Source organism: Heloderma suspectum, chromosome 5, assembly GCF_057233095.1.
Source record: "Heloderma suspectum isolate Gila_16-S chromosome 5, 16-S_ref, whole genome shotgun sequence".
Lineage (NCBI taxonomy): Eukaryota > Metazoa > Chordata > Lepidosauria > Squamata > Helodermatidae > Heloderma > Heloderma suspectum.
The window spans coordinates 645597-652500 of NC_139462.1; positions in this window are offsets into that span (position 1 = coordinate 645597).

The following is a 6904-nucleotide window of genomic DNA, read 5'->3' on the forward strand; positions in this document are numbered from 1 at the left end:
ACAGTTTCCCGGTGTGTCCACAGTAAGGTCTAGCCTGAGTCTTCTTACTGCTTTTTCAGAATGATTTTTAAAGGATTTTTAGGATTTCTGTTTACAGTCTACTCTCCCCCTCTCGCTCTCTTGACTCGTGTCCAATGTATCCAGGGTTTAACTCCAGCTGCTTTCATAGCTGTGGGGGTGGAAAGTATGACAGTTTTCAGTCTTCTCTATCTGGGAGTCAAAGGGTTATTTTTCCCTCTTTAACTCATACTTTAACTCTTGGTTGGAAAGGATGAACTTCTGTGATGGGAATTGGGGGCTTATTTTCTAAGACAAAGCGACGCTGGGCTTGAAGACCTTTGTTTAGTGTTTGGACTTCTTGTTGCTTGCTTTTGATGCTGCTCCAGTGTCAATTATGAAGTCAATGTCACGGCCCCTCACAGTCAATGTCACAGCCCCTCTCAAGCTGTCTCCCTCTTCGCCCATTCTGGCCCCTTTGGTTTTCTCCTTTGTGTATTTGATTTATTTTATTTGGGCATTCATGCCACTAATGTCCATCTTGTCCACACTGGGCACACTGGTTCTTTTTTAAGAATCTTCTGCCTCTGCCGGGTCTTCTTCTTTTCTTCTTTCATCTATGTTTTCTTGGGCCTTTGGGTTGAGGGGGGTGTACTGGCGATAGGCATTTGAAAGATGCTCCAAGTACGCTCTGGGGCCTTGGTGGCACCTTGCAGCACTTTAGACACTTTGGTCATATTAATTGACTTCTTTATACCTGCCTTTCATGGCTTCTAACAGCAGGGTTTGATACTGGGTGAGGCGCTCTAGCCCCACTTGTGTTTTGGGATTCCAGCAGGGGGGGGTTACTTACAAGGAGACTTTATTGGGTAACTTACAGCACACAGGCGTACTTAATTTTTGGATCAGACAGCTTCTCTGAACCACGAGCTATTGCACTAAATGGGTTTTTATACTATACATGTTACCCATGAGGCAGCACAACACTAGCAAGCATTTTTAGCATAGGCTAGAAGTGTTTGGTTCTCAGGCACAGCTTCCTGTAAACAACTTCGCTTCTTAAAGTGCTTGATAACACTTTTATTTATTAGTATGGGAAGACAAATTTTTTCTTTCTTTTGCTTTCTTTTTCTTTGCTGATCTGCCTGTATTGCAGATCATGTTTCAAACTTTTTATATAAAACTTTCTGCTCCATGCACCAGCCTTGTCTCTTTATTTGTCTTTTTCAAGTTAAACTTACTTAAACTTTTCTGCCTTACACTAGTCCCACTGACACACATTTGGGATAGGCTCTTCTTCTCTTTCTAGTTACATTTTCTTCATTTTAAAGAACTATTACATTATTGTGGCTACTTTACCCCAGGTAATAAGCTCCAGGCACAATCAGCTGCTTTTAATTTACCCTGGGGGCAACTATGGCCACGCTTCTTTTTTATAAATGTTTTTTCTTTGCCTCTTGCCTTTTCTTTCTTTTTTTTTTTCTTCTCTTCTCTATCTGTCTGCTACTTTCTCTATTTCCTTCTTTTCTACTTGCTTTTGTCTTTCTTTTCTTGTCATCTATTGGGAACCACACTTAGTATCATTTGGAGTTGCAACTAACACTAATCTGCAAATATCACATATATTTTATGATATTTAAGAAATCATAAAATATACACAACAAACTTTTTCTGCAATTTAACACAATGAATGGAAAACACTTCTTGCATGGTAAGGCATGATGGAGCAGATCCAGCAATCATACTGGTCTTCTGGCTGAAAGCTCAGGGCTCATTAAAATCAAGGGACGGGCATACCCACACACGCAGAGTTCTAGGTCACCATTTTTGCATCGGCAACTCTATGCTGCATGAGTTCTGGCAGAAGGAAATCTAAAAGTCACAGATCAAACTCAGCCTGCTGTACACTGAGCTGACTACAAACACAGACACATGGTCCACAGCGATGAGAGTTCAAGTTTATCAAAAGCTTCACAGCACTGTCCATGGCAAGTCTTTGACAATTTAAAATTTTAGTTCATGTGCAGAGTGTCTCTAAAAAGCCCAGATGATGATGGAGGCAAACAGAGAAGGCTCTGGGCAATGAAGATGCGATGTTTCCAGCAAAGGCTCTCCACTTTTGCATCAGTTTAAAAAGGGAAAGTGTGGCCCTACACCCCTTCTGACAGACAAGGGCCTTTAACTTTTTAGCAAGGCTTCTGTTTAAACAGAGCGGCACAGCTCAGCTCTCTAGCCGTGACGCTTTAACTTGGGCAACTCCTCTGTAAATTTTATTTTATTTCTGTCAGGTTCTCTCACAGACATTTTAAAAACTTACTCTTTTTTTTTTCTCTTCTAACCTGGTACACGAAAGCACTGAAACACTGAGTGCCAAAACTCAGGACGCTGGGGGGTGATGGGCATTGCTTTATACTTGCATTTTTCAGGCAGCCATTAATGTTCGGGGAGGCGGTGGGGTGATTTGCAGGACTTCAAAGGCAAGCTTCTCAGTTTGTTTGTATTTGTAAATCCCAAGCTCAAAACAGGACACAATGAGGTACAGGGCCACCAAATTCTTGCTTTGGCACGGGCAACAAATAACTCGGGTTAGCTTTCTTCGCTGGGGTCTCAAACAGGAAAACAGTCTTAATTTAAAGTTGTAACATCACTGACAGCGTCAGCCAGCCAGCTACACAGATCTCATTGTTTTTTAAGACAGTTGCTCCAATATTTTCTTCTCAATCAGGTTGGGTCTTTCAGCTTACACAGTTTATTGCAGCTTTCAGGAGCATGGCAGTAGCGTGATTTTGGCTTGGCCAGGAACATGCTGTCTGGTTTCTCGGTCTCTTTAGCACACACACTTAGGCAGTGTAACACTGGATACTCAAATCAGTGAGATTTCTTCATTGCAGGGAATCCCACGGCAAAAGCTTAATGGTTACGCTCTTCAGAAATCATATAGCTGATGGTCAGTAGCTACAGGCTCTATGCAATTTTAACACAGTTCAAAGCTAAACACGGTTACCTTGACAGAGATCTTCAACGTGGTCTTTCCGCTTCATTCTGCTTTGGGACAGTCTTATGGCACACTTTTCACTCGAAGAGGGGTCTAGCCTGTGCTCTGGGGGCTGATTCTTCACCTTTATTTTCTATTTTGCCTTTATCTTCTGGGTCTTCATTTTCAGTTTCCATTTCTTAGGGATTTCATCTCAATTAGGCGAGGTGATGATGTTGCACAACTCAGAACGTTGTGGGCAATTTTCCTGCCCCCCCTCTCTCGGCGCGCTAGGCTAACAGCTACTTCTTCGGCCTTACACTCTCACGCTCCCACGCTTTGTTAAAAGCCAGACTGTCCTGCAACATTTTTCTAATTAACAGCCTCAGATCAGCCTGAGATTAACAGACCTTGAGCTTTTTGCTGTTTTCTCTCTCTATTCTGAATCTTTTTTAAAAAAAACCTTTTTCCTTCTTTGTTTGACATACATCTCAAGGGGGTGCAAGGTTTGCTTCCCCTACCACCCATAGCCTCCCTCCTAAATTGAAGACAGACACAATTAGGGAATGGGAATTGGTCAGTGAGTAAGGGGTCTCACTGGCCGACACAAGAGGATTTTTCACACCACGCACTTTGCTACTGGCCTGGGCACCCGGATGGTCAACGGTATGCGTCAGAAACCGCAGTAGCCACTCACACAATCATCATTCTCTCCACTGCATCCATATGTCCCTGCCACCCACTTTTCCCACTTTTCACCAGAGCGGAAAGCGGCTTCCCCAGCTTCCTCAGCTTCCTACTGAGTACTGGCGTGCTAGGTACTGGCGCCCACTCGGGGGTGTGATCAGGCCCCCCTTCTACCCGCAAGGAGTAGGTTCTTTTGTATACGTATACCACCAACACTGACCTTCTTCATAAGGCGGGGCCCTCTTTTTTTCTGCCCAGTGGCCTTTCTCCCTAAAGGCGGGGCCCTCTTTTTCCCATATACTTGCCTTTCTCCTGAAGGCTTCCAATGTGGGTTTCAACTCAATTGCAGCTGCGATATAGGCAGGGCTCAAGTTCCTTCCTCCGCTTCCCAAGGTTCTCTTGCTGCTCGCTGCCGTTTGGGCGATCCCGGTGCAGGCTTTCTCCCATTCACTCGACAAAAAGGTCGGTGGCGCCAAGAAAGGGAGGCATGCGCCGAGCTCGTCTTCCCGGTGCGGCGATCAAGAGCAGGCAACTGCCACCTGTCTGGCTCAGAGCCTGCCACATCTGAGTCACGGCACCATTTATGTTGCAGAACCCAGAGTCAGAGAGACCACGGAGTGAAGGAAAAAGAGATTCTTTATTTAACGCGCGGGCTTAAGGCTGGAATCGTTTCCAAAGAGCCAGAAGCCCCGATTTACATTAGCACATTGGTTTTATAGACATTGTGACACATATGAAACGGCTCCTCCTCCCCCTCCCGCATGGGGTTGCAATCCTCAACATTTCTTCTCTTAGCACTATTGTTTATAATACAAGAACTGGGTTATAGGGTAGCCATGATAAGCAGAGAACAGAAGAGAACAGCAGAGAACAAGATATACAATTGTATGACCTTTGACAAGACAAGGAATTCCTGTGTCTCGTCAGCTTACAACAATATATTCAAGGGAGAAAGAGCTCAGCAAGAACATGAAGCATGAGACTGCATGAGGCTACTTAGTCTGACCCCCGATATGGCTGCTACACTTCTATCCAACTTCTCAATTCTGCAGCCTCTTTTATTAATGCTGACTGAGGTGTAAGAGGGGACTCTCCCGATCCTGCAGAGATGGAAGCCTCAGCAGGCAATATCTGAGAGTTGAGGACTGTAGCTGAAATCGGCGAATTACTGCCCGTGGGGCTTGAAACTGATGGCGTCAATTCCAAGTCGAGGCGCGGGGCAGTGCCTCCGGAAGGGGAGGATGGCAGGGGCTCAGGATTTCGATGAGGCGGTCTTACAGTAACATGGGCCCGGGGTGGAAGCGGGGCATAAGCGGGTGGAAATGCCGTTAGCTCTGACAGATCTTCACCCGGGGCTTCTAACACTGGCTGTAGTTTCTTGGCTAATTTTTCTTTTCTGAGCACCAAAACTTTTGCTTGGTATTCTAGGCATTTCTTTAGCCACGGAGGAGAAACACGGACTATGGAATCCCACGAGTCTATGTAGGGAAATTGATCAGGGTGCCCAGGGTTCCCAACTATGATGGCGTATACACGACTGATTTTGCTGGGCTCCAAAGAGCCTCCAGTAGGCCATCCTACACCAAAAGATGGCCACTCTATTTCACATAAAGTTCCCAACCGTTGAGGATTCATGGGGGGGTCCCCATAATCTCCACTAAAACCTTTCTTAAAATTTGCTAACATACATCCCAAGGGGGTGCAAGGTTTGCTTCCCACGCCACCCATAGCCTCCCTCCTAAATTGAAGACAGACACAATTAGGGAATGGGATTGGTCAGTGAGTAAGGGGTCTCACTGGCCGACACAAGAGGATTTTGCACACCACGCACTTTGCTACTGGCCTGGGCACCCGGACGGTCAATGGTATGCTTCAGAAACCGCAGTCGCCACTCACACAATCATCAATCTCTCCACTACATCCATATGTCCCTGCCACCCACTTTTCCCACTTTTTACCAGAGCGGAAAACGGCTTCCCCAGCTTCCTCCTGAGTACTGGCGTGCTAGGTACTGGCGCCCACCCGGGGGTGTGATCAGGCCCCCCTTCTACCCGCAAGGAGTAGGTTCTTTTGTATACGTATACCACCAACACTGACCTTTTTCATAAGGCGGGGCCCTCTTTATCCCATATACTTGCCTTTCTCCTGAAGGCTTCCAATGTGGATTTCACAGGCAGGGCTCAAGTTCCTTCCACCGCTTCCCAAGGTTCTCTTGCCGCTCGCTACCGTTCGGGCCGCCCCAGCTCAGGCTGTGTCCCGTTGATCCAACAAAAAGGTCGGTGGCGCCAAGAAGGGAGGCATGCGCCGAGCCCGTCTCCCCGGTGCGGCGATCAAGAGCAGGCAACTGCCACCTGTCTGGCTCAGAGCCTGCCACATCCGAGTCACGGCACCATTTATGTAGCAGAAATCAGAGTCAGAGAGACCACGGAGTGAAGGAAAAAGAGATTCTTCTTCATTAAACGCGCGGGCTTGAGGCTGGAATCGTTTCCAAAGAGCCAGAAGCCCCGAATCACAGTAATACATGACTTTTATAGATATGACAACAAGCAGTTTCCCCCTCCCCTTCTCTCACGGTTTCTAACTGCGAAGTCTATGAAAATGGGTAATAGGGCATGATTAGCAAAGAATGAGACCTTGATATGTATCCAAGCAATATGCAAGCCAAGCAGAGGACTGGAACATGATATGCCAGTGTCAGAGAGACCCAGTCCTGTTAATAATTTGGGGAATTTCCACATTGCTGTTTTTGCTATCTTATGCCAGCTCAGCAAGGACATTTCTGATTTTTGACATGTAAAAATGTCAAAACTGTCCATGGCAATGTTTCTTCCCAGAACCCCCCCACCGGCGCCGGGCGGGGAAGACCGGGCCCTCCCGGGAAAACGGCAACGTCCCGCCCGGCGCCCCAGTCTACCGCAACGGGTAGACTGGGACTCCGCCGAGAACGCGGAAGTCCGTGACGGGACCCGGCCGTGGCGCTTCCCCGGCCGGCGGTTCCACGAGGTCGGGCCGCTCTCCGGGTCGGTCGCGGTCGGCCCGACGCGGCAAACGGGGTCAGGCCCGGCCCAAGGCTCGCGCGGAGATTCTTGGTGACAGGGTTTTTAGTGCCTCCTGGGGACCGGGAGTTTGTCAACCGCGCTCTCCCCGCGTGGCACGACCCGCCGGCGGGGGCCTGGCGCGGTGCATGCCGACGGTCCCTCGGAGCAGCGGCGAGTGCCCTCTCCTTCGCCGCCTCGGCGAGGGCGA